Here is a 15,000-nt window from a genome sequence, read left to right on the forward strand (position 1 = left end):
CGCTCATCACTCACTCACATAACACCAGAACACTACTGGTGTGAGAGGTTCTCTACTCACTCACATCAGAGGAGGAGAAACAGCTGGCTGCTACCGCTTCAGCTTCAGGAATAACTACCAGAGTCCCAAGAAGAAAATCACCATCTGAAGTCACGGACAACAAATTATGTTTGGACATAGAAAACAGTGATTGTTGTTTAGCGCTAGCGCATTTCCTCAGGTAAGGTGGGTGCTGGATTTAAAGGGGTGTTGTTTAAGGATGATAGTCGACAAGAGGGGTGAGGGTTCCGTGACAGTGTTTGGGTTTTAAAGCAAGCTTCTTTCGCAGGTTAGCTACGGCAGCTTTGACTTAATTAAATTCAGGATTTTATAGAAATATGGAAGAACTTTTAATTGGTGCAACTTTAAATCATGAAAAACATGCAAATAAGTATAGTGTAGTATGGCAAAGTATAGCATAGTATAGTAAGGTATGGTATGGCATGGTATAGTACAGTACAGTATAGTATGGTATGGTATGATATGTATGGTATGGTATGGTACAGTACAGTATAGTACGGTATGGTATGCTATGTATGGTATGGTATGATATGTATGGTATGGTATGGTATGGTATGGTATGGTATGGTATGGTACAGTACAGTATGGTATGGTTCGGCAAGGTAAGGTACAGTACAGCACAGTACAGTATAGTATGGTGTGGTACAGTACAGTGCAGTATAGTATGGTATGGTACAATATAGTATGGTGTAGTATAGTATGGTATGGTATGGTATGGTAAAGTATAGTATGGTATGGTATAGTATAGTATAGTATAGTATGGTATGGCATGGTATGGTATGGTATGGTATGGTATCGTATGGTACGGTAAGATACAGTACAGTACAGTATGGTACAGTACAGTACAGTATAGTATGGTGTAGTATAGTCAGGTATGGTATGGCATGGTACGGTACAGTACAGTATATGGTATGGTACAGTACAGTACAGTATGGTATGGTACAGTACAGTACAGTATGGTGTAGTATAGTATGGTATGGTATAGTATGGTACGGTATGGTACAGTACAGTATAGTATGGTGTAGTATAGTATGGTATGGTATGTCATGGTATGGTACGGTACAGTACAGTATATGGTATGGTACAGTATAGTATAGTATGGAATTGTATAGTATAGTATGGTATGGTACGGTATGGTACATTACATTACAGTATGGTACAGTACAGTACAGTAGAGTATGGTGTAGTATAGTATGGCATGGCATGGTATGGTACGGTACAGTACAGTATATGGTACATTACAATATGGTATGGTTCGGTATAGTACAGTACAATACAGTATAGTATGGTATGGTACAGTATAGTATAGTATGGTACGATATGGTAAAGTACAGTACAGTATGGTACAGTACAGTATAGTATGGTGTAGCATAGTATGGTATGGCATGGTATGGTACAGTACAGTATAGTATGGTATAGTATAGTATAGTATAGTATGGTACGGTATGGTAAAGTACAGTACCGTATGGTACAGTACAGTATAGTATGGTGTAGTATAGTATGGTATGGTACAGTACAGTATAGTATAGTATGGTACAGTACAGTATAGTATGGTATAGTATGGTACGGTACAGTACAGTATAGTATAGTATGGTGTAGTATAGTATGGTATGGCATGGTATGGTACGGTACAGTACAGTACAGTATATGGTATGGTACAGTTTAGTACAGTATAGAATGTTATGGTACAATATGGTATGGTACAGTACAGTATGGTATGGTATGGTACAGTACAGCACAGTACAGTACAGTATAGTATGGTGTAGTATATTATGGTATGGTATGGTATGGTACAGTACAGTACAGTATAGTATGGTGTAGTATAGTATGGTATGGTATAGTATGTTACAGTACAGTACAGTACGGTACGGTACAGTACAGTACAGTATGGTATGGTACAGTACAGTACAGTATGGTATGGTACAGTATAGCTCAGTATAGTATGGTATAGTATGGTATAGTATAGTACAGTATAGTATGGTACAGTACAGTACAGTATGGTATGGTACAGTATAGCTCAGTATAGTATGGTATAGTATGGTATAGTATAGTACAGTATAGTATGGTACAGTACAGTATGGTATGGTATGGTACAGTACAGCACAGTACAGTATAGTATGGTGTAGTATAGTATGGTATGGTATGGTACAGTACAGTACAGTATAATATGGTGTAGTATAGTATGGTATGGTATAGTATGTTACAGTACAGTACAGTACAGTATGGTATGGTACAGTACAGTACAGTATGGTATGGTACAGTATAGCTCAGTATAGTATGGTATAGTATGGTATAGTATAGTACAGTATAGTATGGTACAGTACAGTACAGTATGGTATGGTACAGTATAGCTCAGACTCTGTCTTTAAAAATCAAATATAAATTCAACTGAGTCTGTTTGCTCTGATTCATCAACCCCAAAATCCTGTAAAAAAACTTGAGTCCGTTTTATTTGAGTTTCGTTGAAATCAGTTAAAAAGTAACTTCCTGCTGGAACCTGCCAGCTAACGACACGCTCTTCCTCTCTAACAATTAAAACCAAAGAGGCATCACTACGCAGGATAAAAGCCGATTTTCTTCAGTGATTTTCTGTATTCTTGTCGGGAACGACCCCACAGACCCCAACTGTTTACTGCAGCAGATGTAAAAGCTTTTATAAACTGGCTATAGGTTGACTCCCTGCTGGGTTCCAGCAATCTGCAGCAGAACAGCTGAAACACTGACATTTATTCATAAGAAAATGTCAGTGTTTAGTGCTCTAAAAGTTGTTCCAAATGTGGCTCTTGAGCCTTGCTGATAAAAGCTGACAGGAAAGCGTGTCTGCATGTTAGTGTTGAGTCTTAAGTGAAGCATTCACAAACATCAGCCATATTCATCTGCTTCTGTTAAACAAGGATGCTGCAACTGGAAAAGAAAAACCAGCATGTTGCTCTGCAGAGCTGAAATTAGAGCAATACAATATTCAGCAGCATGAGCAGGAAGTTCAGGGGCAGGGCTGGGCGACAAGGGGAATACACCCCCACAGCAACACACACACACACACACACACACACACACACACACACACACACACACACACACACACACACACACACACACACACACACACACACACACACACACACACACACACACACACACACACACACACACATACAAGTAAATAGTCCATATTTACCGATAAACCCCAAAAGTCTCAAACCTGTCTGGAATGGTTTCTGCCCAAGTCAGGAACAGGGAGCCAACTGTGGGAGGAGTTGGAGAAGAAAACCAGATGTACAGCACAGGCCAAAGGTGTGGACACACCTTCTCATTCATGTGTTGTCTTTGTCTTCGTGACCATTTCCACTGGTAGATTCTCACTGAAGGCATCAAAACTATGAATGAACACATGAGGAGTTATATACCCAACCAAAAAAGGTGACATAACTGAAAACATGTTTTATTTTCTATTTTCTTCCAACAGCCACCCTTTGCTCTGATTACTGCTTTACACTCTTGGCATTCTCTTCATGAGCTTCTAGAGGTGGTCACCTGGAAAGGTTTTCCAACAGTCGGGAAGGACTACCTCTGAGAAGGACGGTGTGTCCATACCTTTGGCCTGTACTGCAGTCTAGATTATTTCTGACTGAATTTACTTCAGAAATGTTCAATTTACGGGTGAAACTGTAATACAGAGAATATGTTGCAAACACCCATCCATGTTAGTAATCCAGCTCAGACTGAGAGACCATCTAAAGGCTCAGGAATGCTCTGCAGGTGTTCTGGACTCAGCAGCTGATTAGAGTCTAGAATATTGAACCTTTTAACAATATTCTGATTCCGAGATGTTGAATGCAGAGTTTTCATCAGCTGTTCGCCACAATCATTACAGTTAGAACAAATAAAAGGTACAAATATCTGGATTTGCATAGAATGAGTGTTACGGCATCTGCCTCTTTGCTTCAGGAGTTCAGGACCACAGTCAGCACCACCGTCTACTTCCTAGAGTCCTAACCCAGAAGACATGCCAGACCTGGACTTCTGCGCTTCCTCTCTCCAGAGGACTACCTGTACAGCTGCACCCGATCGCTTACTCCAACCTCAGTAGTTAAAGGTGCGGCTGACTTAAAAACTGTTATTTAATTATTATTTCTCTGAGTGTTTCATGCAGGCTGAACAGGAAGATAGTCTCCTACACCCATCTCCTGCAGTAGCTTCTGATAGAAAACAGACGGTGAAACTCCAGGATTAGAAAAGCCTGACAGATCGACGTCACACTGTCACTAACGTTCATGGACTCACCCATCTGGACTCACGACGGGGAAGGCTGTTGTTGGTTTAGCGTCCAGGCGTCCTTCAGTGTAGTTTCTGCTCATTTAACAACAGACAGCTACAGCTTATAAAGTTGACACTCCCATTTTCCAGTCCAAATTGAAAAGCTCCTTGGATGAGAAGCGAAAAATCTTGAAGAAACGAAGTGTGGTTGCCTTCGTTTGCGAGACGCACCACTATCCCTCAGCATTTTTACTGACACCTCTCTATAGGGGCTTCCAACAGTGAGACGTTTCCAGTAAGCGTGAACGGCTGGAAACTGGAATCAGGAATGTCTTTCTCCTCAGCATGACAAACTGGAGAGGAGGAAGAGGACAGTTTAACAAAAGCCACATTTTTAGACCGGGGAGGACTGCTCCCATTTTCAGTTTCAACTGGCAACACTCTTGAATTAAATGACCCTTTTTATGACAATAAAAACACTCCCTTGTCTTCGGTTATCAGGAGATCTGGGGTTTACAGGCGGTTCCCGTTTCATCCCTCTTTCCACCTTATGAGAGAGAATTATTCAGCCAGGAGAGCGGCTGCGGACGATAAGGTAACTTTTGTTCACTTAGATATTCTCTGGAATTTTTCTTTTTAATTCCTCTGATAATATTAACTCTCATAAAGCTTCAAAAGAACTAACTTTACTTACCGAACACCGTTTTACCGTCTGTCAACTTTTCTGTCGAGCAACCTCGGAAAATGTCTGACCAGGAGTTTGCTTCGCCCAAACCGCTGTCGGCCGGCTTCAGGCACTATTCATAAGCATTTAAAATGGCAGATTTAACACATTCATAATTCATGCTATCTATGACTTACAAAGCCGACATTGCTTCTAAAGTTTTCACGCGTAAGTTACATTGCAGAAGTAAAGAGCAGACATCCCGAGGCCAGTGGAGAGCAGTTGCAATCCTCTCAAACGTCACAAGTAGCTGTCTACTTCAGCTTCTCTAAAGGTGGGCACAAGGGGAATGCTTTTACCGAGGTCTGCAGACTGAGAAGAGGAGGCTTACGTAGAGTCTCTGTCGGAACGGGTCTTTAAATGGAGTCAGCCTGAGTCTCGGCTTCTGCAGGTGGAGGTGCATCAGCGGGGATGTCCTGTTTCAGAAGTACACCTGTTTTAGCTTGTAGCTCTAATTGATGGATGTACAGCCTTGTCAGCGTTTGTTTGGAGTTCCCAAAGTCTTACGTCAAATTCCATTTTTTCTCTCCTTGCCTGGGCCCACTCATCAGCTTCAATCTGAAGTCGAGCACATCAGATTTTTGATCAAAGTCTTTCAGATTGTTCTCCACCAGAGGTAGGAGAACGAGGAGGAGGTGGATGTTCTGTTCCTCACCAGATCCTTTCACCAGCTCATTGTCATCCACAGAGTCAGGAACAGCTGGAGCGCCAGTGTCAGAAGGGGGCGTGAACACCCTGTGGGCCACCAGCTGATCAGTGACAAAGATTCAAAGTTCATATTTATTTATTTGTTTGGGTACCTCTAAGCTGAAGTGGATGGTCACCTGCAGCAAATCTGCCTTACGGCAGCTCTCCAACAGCCGGCGAGATGGGGTCTCAACAAATGCCTGTAAATCCAACGAGGCCATCAGGTTCAGGCCGTCTTTGTGTCAAAGAGCAAAAAAATCCCACAGTTTTAATTCACCACACACTCCAGGGGATGTTTTCACAACCAAAATTGGGATCCTGGATGAGCCCCCATTTATGTTACAACCCTTGTGTGTTAAATGGTTGTGTGTGTGTGTGGAGGGGGGGGGGGGGGTAGAGCATAAGAACTGGAGTGAAAAAAGGTGTGATTAAATAAAAAGGTGTTTATTAACAAAGGTAAAAAAACAAATGATCAGCCCTTGATGGAAATAACAGGGACAAACAAAAATTCTACGTATGATTATTAAACAAAAGTAAACAACAACGATCGGAATAACAACACACATGAGCCCAAAGGCTTCAGGGAGGAAAAGAAAAAGCACTTTTAGTTCACTATGTACACGGAAGCTGGAGATCCAAAACTAAAGGAATATTTATTTTTAAAATCTAAATCAAAACGTGACGGCTTCATTAATTAATTTACCAAAAGAAAAAGCGAGCTCTACGCTGGAAGATTAATTCTAGAAAACAAACAGATGGCTACCAAAAAACAGGCGGTTACTAACTGAAGTTCAAGCTCTAAGAGCGGGAAAACAAGCTACTGAAGGACACAATGAAAATGCCTATTAAACCAAAAGGGTTAAAACCAAAAGAACTATCTATCCAAAATACCGAAATCTACAAAGTTCTAAATCCCATCCAAACCGTTTAGTAGCGAGGTCGGAGGACCGATGAGAGAAGAACCAGGTATGACGCTGTGGTTCTCTCCCAGAGATGTGACAGCTGACTTCTATAAGACATCAGCTCTCGTGAGCTGACCACCTACCACTGGGGCGCAGGTTGAAAAGGAGGCCCAGACTGACAGAAGACCTGTCCAAGGTCTTGAAGCAGTGAGGGGAGAGGGCGTTGGGCTCGGTCTGGGAGCGGGAGTCCAGCATCCCTAACAAATCCTTTTGGATTACATGGATGACTGAGAACCTTCATCAGCAACATTTCTACTTAAGTGGGGTTCCCCCTCAAGGAAGGAAGGAAGGAAGGAAGCAAGGAAGCAAGGAAGCAAGGAAGGAAGCAAGGAAGCAAGGAAGGAAGCAAGCAAGCAAGCAAGGAAGGAAGGAAGGAAGGAAGGAAGGAAGGAAGGAAGGAAGGAAGGAAGGAAGCAAGCAAGCAAGCAAGCAAGCAAGCAAGCAAGCAAGCAAGCAAGCAAGCAAGCAAGCAAGCAAGCAAGCAAGCAAGCAAGCAAGCAAGCAAGCAAGCAAGCAAGCAAGCAAGCAAGCAAGCAAGGAAGGAAGGAAGGAAGGAAGGAAGGAAGCAAGCAAGCAAGCAAGCAAGCAAGCAAGCAAGCAAGCAAGCAAGCAAGCAAGCAAGCAAGCAAGCAAGCAAGCAAGCAAGCAAGCAAGCAAGCAAGCAAGCAAGCAAGCAAGCAAGCAAGCAAGCAAGCAAGCAAGCAAGCAAGCAAGCAAGCAAGCAAGCAAGCAAGCAAGCAAGCAAGCAAGCAAGCAAGCAAGCAAGGAAGGAAGGGAGGGAGGGAGGGAGGGAGGGAGGGAGGGAGGGAGGGAGGGAGGGAGGGAGGGAGGGAGGGATATACTTTATTGTCATTAAATTATTGTCCATTCAACGGAATTTCCTAGAGCTTCACATTAGGTGTCCACTAAAAAGAAATGCTAAGAAAAATAAAAAATAGCTAAAACAAGTACAATATGCACCATACAATAAAAACAAAGACATTATAAAATACAATAAATAATATCAATAGAGTTGATTTTTCTGTCCATTCAGGGTTCTAACAGCCCAGGGAAAGAAACTCTTCCTCAGTCTGTCGGTCCTGCAGCTGAGGGATCTGAACCTTTTCCCAGAGGGCAGCATGGCAAAAAGGTAGTGGTTTGGGTGGTAAATGTCCCTGGAGATGGTCCTTGCTCTAGTGAGACACCTCTGCAAGGTGATAGTGTCCAAGGAGGGGAGGGTGCATCCAATCACCTTCTCTACCGCTCTGATGACCCTCTGGTATCTGTTTTTGTCAGCTACTTTGCACCCCGCGTACCACACAGGGATAGCGTAAGTCATCACGCTCTCAATGATTGCTCGATAGAAAGACACCAAGAGGTTGGTCTGCAGCCTGTTCCACTTCAGGACCCTCAGGAAGTGCAGCCGCTGTTGTGCTTTTTTGACCAAGGCAGTGGTATTGATTGTCCATGACAGATCCTCAGAGATGTAAATCCTGAGAAACTTAAAGGAGGGAACTCTCTCCACCTCAGCTCCTTTAATGCAGAGAGGACGGGGGGCATCCTTACTCCTTCGGAAGTCAATAACCATCTCCTTGGTCTTCTTGATGTTAAGAGAGAGGTTGTGATCATCACACCATTCTGATAAATGGCAAACCTCATCTCTGTATGCTGCGTCATCATTGTTATGGATAAGACCTACAAGAGTGGTGTCATCTGCAAACTTAATGATCTTATTAGAGCGATGAATAGGAATGCAGTCATGGGTGTAGATGGTGAACAGCAGGGGGCTTAGCACACAGCCCTGAGGGGAACCAGTGCTGAGCATCAGAGTGGATGACTGCTTGTCACCAAACCTGACAGCCTGTGGGCGATTGGTGAGGAAATCTTTGATCCAGCCACAGGTGGTAGGGGGGAGGTTCAGATTAATCAACTTGGCTACAAGGATGTTCGGATTATGGTATTAAAAGCAGAGCTAAAATCAATAAAAAGCATTCTAACGGAGGTGCCAGGGTTCTCCAGATGTTGCAAAGAGGAATGGAGGTACGGCATCCTCAGTAGACCTGTTTGCTTTATATGCAAACTGGTAGGGATCCATGCTGGGTGGGAGGAAGTCCTTGATATGTTTTTGCACCAGCTTCTCAAAGCACTTGGTTACCACTGGTGTGAGTGCTATGGGTCTGTAATCACTGAGACTGTTGACTATAGTAGACTTGGGGAGTGGGACTATTGTTGTTGATTTCAGACAATATGGAACCGTAGCTTTAGACAAGGAGCGATTGAATAATTTGGTAAATACCATGGACAGCTGTTCTGCGCAGTTCTTCAGCACCTTGCCAGGAATACCATCTGGACCAGCCACTTTCCTCTGATGAACAGCCCTGAACACGGTACGAACCTGTTGTTCTTGAAGTGTGAGTATTTGTGTATCTGAACCAAACTCAGCTAATGAAGCTCCTATTTCAGTGCTAGATCTGCTGTCCTTGTATTTGGCAATATGTCTCAGTCCTTCCCAGACCATACTTGGGTTGCTGGCAGCCAGATGTTGTGACAGCTTTTTGGTGTAGCTCACTTTAGCCTCCTTGATTCCCTTTTTAAGATCAGTCCTTGCCCGCCAGCACTTGGCCTGGTCTCCCGACTGGTCTCCCGATTTTGTTGACAATAGATCGTGAGTTGGTCAGGAAAATGCTTGGGAGTGGTGGTTTAAATGGCTGCCTCTTTAGTCTGGCTTGCAGGCCAGACCGGCAGTGCCGCTTTTGTTTGCGTTCCTTCCGTCTCCTACGACACGTAACTGAGCCAACAACGATCCACGGAGCGTCCAATGGCCTCGCTATATTCGGAGGGATGTTGTGGGAGCTTTGATACTCCTTTGTAATGGGCATCCGGCAGTTGTATCCGATGCTGTATAGTTCCCCTCGGTCGTACGTGAGTTTCGCTCCACAATAGTCCCTAATAAAACATAAAAAGGCGACACAAAACATGGTAAAAAGCCTAAGTGAAGAGCTCAGAGGCGCTGCTTCTGTGCGCGCCACCATCTTACCTAGGTCCCAACAGCAAGCTGAAAACACAAGATAATATTATCCTTTGTGATTGTACAACAGTATTTTCTACTGGGCGGAGCCTGAAGGAGGGGGGAACTGGACCTTCAGAAGGGGAGGAGCTTTACCGTCCTGAAGGACCAGTAGGCTCATGAGTCGAATCATTGCATCTGTTTGTGCTTGAGCATCCAAGTGTTCTGACAGGGATCACATCTTCATGGTCACAGCTCAGGCGGAGCAGGTCTGATCATTAGGGCTGGGGGTAAACGATTATTTTTAAAACGATTATTCTGACGATTATTTTATCGAATAGTCGACTATTCTAATGACTATTTAGAAAATTAATCTAATGATTATTTTTCTATTGCACAATTAACAAAAACCAGAAAATCTCAAATAAATTCCTCAAAAAAATTGATAAATTCTTACTGTAAGAGAATAAACACTACAGGCCTTCCATTTTGTATAACACTGCGTTTATTGTGTTGGTTGGTTATGTTCTGGTGACGTGTAGAACTTGGGAGTGCAGGCTGCTGCCTGAGAGGTGGTAGAAGATGGAGTGTCTCCATGCTGCTTTGTTTTGGTCACTTATGTGCGTGAGGCGAGTGGTGTTACGGGTTAAACCAAACTCAGGTGATATTTTACACTAAACCGAAAACCCACAACACTCTAAATGTAATAAAAGGGAGATCTACACCACAAAAAAGATGAACTCTAAACCAAAACGTAACAGCTTATCCCAACGCAAGAAGCTGTTAGCGAAGATGCTAACAGTAGCTTTACCAACGTTAAGTTCAAGTTACCAAGTTTAAATAAACCAAAAACACCCAGCAGCAAACAGACCAGCACGGAGGAGAGACTGCTACCACCAAAACAGCTCTCCTCATGTCTGAAAGAAGCTCCTTAATGAAGGGAGAAGCGCTCCCGGTGATTTTCTACATCTGCGATAGACACGAAGCAGCGCATCTGACCCCGGAAGTTGTTGTCCGTTGCCGGGAGACGAAGGGGCAAAACAGGAAAATAATCTAGTAGTGGACGGACGTTGTTCCGGTTCTTCTGTATTTGGTGGAGATGTTAGTGAAGGCGGAGAAGAGGGCGAACTAGAGGAAAAACAGGCAGATTCCTCCTCTATTTACAAACACCTGGGGATGCAACAAGTGGGCGCGGTGCATCGACTTCCGGATCTGACGTCGACAAATTTTTAGAATCGAGCCGTCGACTTCGTCGAGGCTTCGCTACAGCCCTAGTGATCATCCATGAAACTCTGATTTCAAAGACTAAATGAGTTCAGTGACAGAAGCAGCTCTGGTTCCTGTGTGAGACAGCTTGCAGGCCGACAGAGGTTTGCTGTGACGCGTGTCGTTGATGTGTTGTGTCTCTCCACTGCACAGTCTTGTCATAAAGCACCGTCGGCCTAACGAATGGCGTGCCCACCGGTCTAAGAGGTAATATGATGAAAGTTATTCATCACATTTGAATTATTCTAATCAATTTGCTGTCAGGCTAACTGCCGTGGCCGTTACAGCGACACCACCGTCAAGCACCGTTTGGCTGCAGCTCGGCACTGCCCATGAAATTTATACTTTCCATAAGTACTCATAAAACCTTCACAGCATGACTGAAGGGGTGGATGCCCCCCAGCCCCCATCCTGTTAGCATCTCTGCCCAGATGCTTCAGTCAAAACAGCAGACAACAGAACCGCTCCCAAACACAGGAGTCCTGGGTCAGTCTCTTCCAGCGTCCTCTCTGGGATTACAAACGGCTTTAATCTCTGCAGAGAGGTATGCAAGGCTGCAGGCTCCAGAGCAAAGAGCATTAATATAAACTCTCCTGGTTTAAATCATCACATCATATCTTCTTCTTCTTCTCTTCTTCTTCTTCTTCTTCTTCTTCTTCTTCTTCTTCTTCTTCTTCTTCTTCTTCTTCTTCTTCTTCTTCTTCTTCTTCTTCTTCTTCTTCTTCTTCTTCTCCTCCTCCTCCTCCTCCTCCTCCTCCTCCTCCTCCTCCTCCTCCTCCTCCTCCACCACCACCACCACCACACAATTTACCAACTTTCATCAGTTAGCCCGTGAATTTCTTGTACACTCTTCTTCTGGTGCCGTTCCTGCAGCCATTTTCTCTGCAGCAGCTCTTGCTGGTGTATGAAGGTACTGCAGGAAGCGGATGAATACATTTCTAATGTCTGACCTGTTTTATGCTTAATCTGATCAAATATTTAAACGTGTTTAACTTTCATAGATCTACCTACAGCTGCCCATTCCAGCGGCAGCCATCAGAAGCTGAAGATTACAAAATAAGCATTATAAATGTCTTTATTAGCCATCAGCACATAAAACATATCTGTTGCACCTTTAATTTAGTTAAGCTTTACTTAGAAGTGACCTGCAGCAACAGAACAACACGTTGTGGTGCCATAATAGCAGAATGGAAACAAACTGGATCCAGGTGTGGATGAAAAGTCCTGCAGCTTCATATGAAACCGTCCTACTGCCTTTAACTAGTATTTCTACTGGATCCAAACCCGATAACCCTCCAAACCCTTCCATGTGGGCAACAGAACCAGGCCTGTCAGGACTGAAAAATGTCTCCTGACTGGAAAGAGGACAGCTTAGGGTTCATTCTGGTGTGGGGTGTAACCTCCCACCTTCCAGCGTCGCCACCTCCCCCCCAAAGTTGAAATAAGACTGTCACTTTGATGTGTCTGCTCAGTCTTGATGAGCTGGGGAACAAATATGCAAAAAGGCAGCTTTGCAAAGGAGAAAGAAAGAAGAGGAAAAAAAAGGCAATCAAGGATGGCCGCCATCCCCGGCTGGACTATAAATCTCTGTCTGTTTCAATCGGCGCTGTGGCCGAAACGCTGTAAAACTCGAGTGGGGATGTCATCAATTTCTGTTAGTGGCTCTGTCCCTTTCTGCGCCGGTCGGCGGGCCGCCATGATGGATTGATTTTGTCACTTGTGTTCGGTTCACAGTGTGTTAACATGGAAGGGCAGAGCTGGGTTATGGAGAGAGGCTTATTAGTGGCTCCGACTGGACTCCTCTCTCTCTGTTCACGTCAAGGTCTCTCGTCCCGTCTTCCAACCGTCAATCCGCCTCATGCCCAACATGCCCACTGCTCACTCCACCACACCACTACACCTGTGCACACCTCCACCCTTCATCCACCCGTGACTCAGCTGGAATGAAGCAGCTCTCCTAGCTTTGCAGTCTCAGTAGCAGCTGGGTGATGGACTCGTACTCATCACGGTCAAGTGTGGTGAACAGTGATGACTGAAGTACCTGAATGACTGCTCATGAGCTTTGATCTTCTCCAGACGTCCAGGACCGTTCCACTCAGCAGACGTCACTGGGGAGGTTCTCCTAACCCTGACCCACGAGCTGGAACACGCTGCCAGGTTCGCTGTTGGATGATGACGTGCTCCGTTATGAAAGTGTTTTCTTCACACAGCAGAACAGCGCTGCTGCTCCACGAGGAGATCGTTTGTAGGAAGATTTGTGCCTGAACGGCTCTTGCTGTCGTCCACAATCCATTTCCTTTGTGATGTGAGCGAGTGTGTTTGTGTTTCTGCTCACCGTCTGTCTTCGTGTGAGTATGTAGAGGTATGGATGTGATGGGGAAGCCGTAGCTGCTGATGGGGATCTACCCCCCCCCCTCCTGTTCAAGGACACGTGGACAGATGTGTCTGCAGGAACCAAGGGACTAGATTCAACCGACTGACTTTAGTTTGATTGGTTTATAAAATAAAAGCATAAAAACATTTGGTTTGTGACGGAGCTGAACTTTGACCTGAGACTTTCTCTCCACCTGCCGTGTTTGTAGTGGCTGGCCTCCAAACACGGTAAACAGTCAAGATCCTGCAGGCAGCAGGTTTAAACGGGGAGACGACACGATGGGGAGCAGAGACTGAGCTGGGGGTAAATGAGGAAGGGGAGCGCCTAAAGGAAACAGCTGAGATGATAGCAGCTCATCCAGGAGATCCAGCGAGGGGGACCAGGGTCTGGCATCCACCACGTGGTCCAGATTTAGACTCCATCAGCAGCTTCTTCTCGTTTTGACTTCTACATGTTTTCTTGCTTGACTTTGTCTCTCATCGCTTCTCCATCTGAGCTTCTTCAATTTTCCCAAAGTTGCACTAAAGTTGGTGTCTGACCTACTTCACCTCAGTCCCTGGCCTCCTACATGAAGAATTAACGGCATTCCCACTTATCTCTAAAACACCATCAGCCCAGCCGTCCGTTCTCGGCTCCTCCGACACCCTTCCAACAGAAGCGTTGTGTAGAAACAGGAACAGGAAGTTCTGGGTGGAGGGAATGTAGAGGCTTTATTATTAATAATTACAGAGAATTGTTGATTAAAAGCTGAATTCCTCGTTAATCCGAGCACCCGGGCTCCTGCAGCTCCACCTGACCCCGTCCGAGGTTTAATAACTGTAGAGAAGTTCAGACTTATGATCCAATGATATTTTCTTGTAGGTGTTTATTCCCGACACCAACTTCTACTATAACTCCTGTTATTACAGCATCTAACGGATGGGGGGGGGGGGGGGGGGGGGGGGGGGTGTTTAACCCTAACCCTAACCCTAACCACGGTCCTCTGCTTGAACCACCTCTGAGTGTCATCTGCTGCACGAGTGTGGAAACTTTTAACGAAGCTGCTGGTTTGACGTCTGCTGCGGCGGGAGTCGGATCACCTGCAGCAGCTAAATGTCAGCTGGGGGGGGGGGGGGGGGGGTGCGTGTTGTAAGTCACGGCGGCGGCGCTGGAATGTTTCACCGATACTGATCTCATGTTCTCTGACAGTAATGGTACTCATGATAATGTCCTCTGGAGCAGACGCTCGCTGCTGGTAACACTTTCAGTTTAAATATCTGCAGAGGACTTTCAAAATAAAAGTCAGGTCAGCCAGCCTGTTGGAATAAAACCTGCTTTTAGAGCCAGTTTCATATTTTTTTGTTTCTTAGGTGGACGTGAAGTTTGTTTTCGCTCTACGGGTGACTGTAGATGTGCACCCCCGTTACTGGGGGGTGGGGGTGGGGGGTGGGGGTGGATCCAGCAGGAAGTCCTTTTCTGGTTTTCTTACATTTATTGTGTTTTCTTCTGCCGACGTTAAAGGATTCATTCATTCATTCATTTGAGATGGGACATGACTGTGTGTGCTTCTGGTTCATGAGGGACAGCCCCACCCTCACCCCACGTCGCCATGGTAACATCTTGATTTTTATTCTGTTGTTGAAGAAAATAAAAAGCAGGAGATTCTGTTTCAGGTGTCTTGGCTGACCTCCTCCTGAACCTCTGA

This window comes from Nothobranchius furzeri, chromosome 18 (assembly GCF_043380555.1).
Source record: "Nothobranchius furzeri strain GRZ-AD chromosome 18, NfurGRZ-RIMD1, whole genome shotgun sequence".
Taxonomy (NCBI): Eukaryota; Metazoa; Chordata; class Actinopteri; order Cyprinodontiformes; family Nothobranchiidae; genus Nothobranchius; species Nothobranchius furzeri.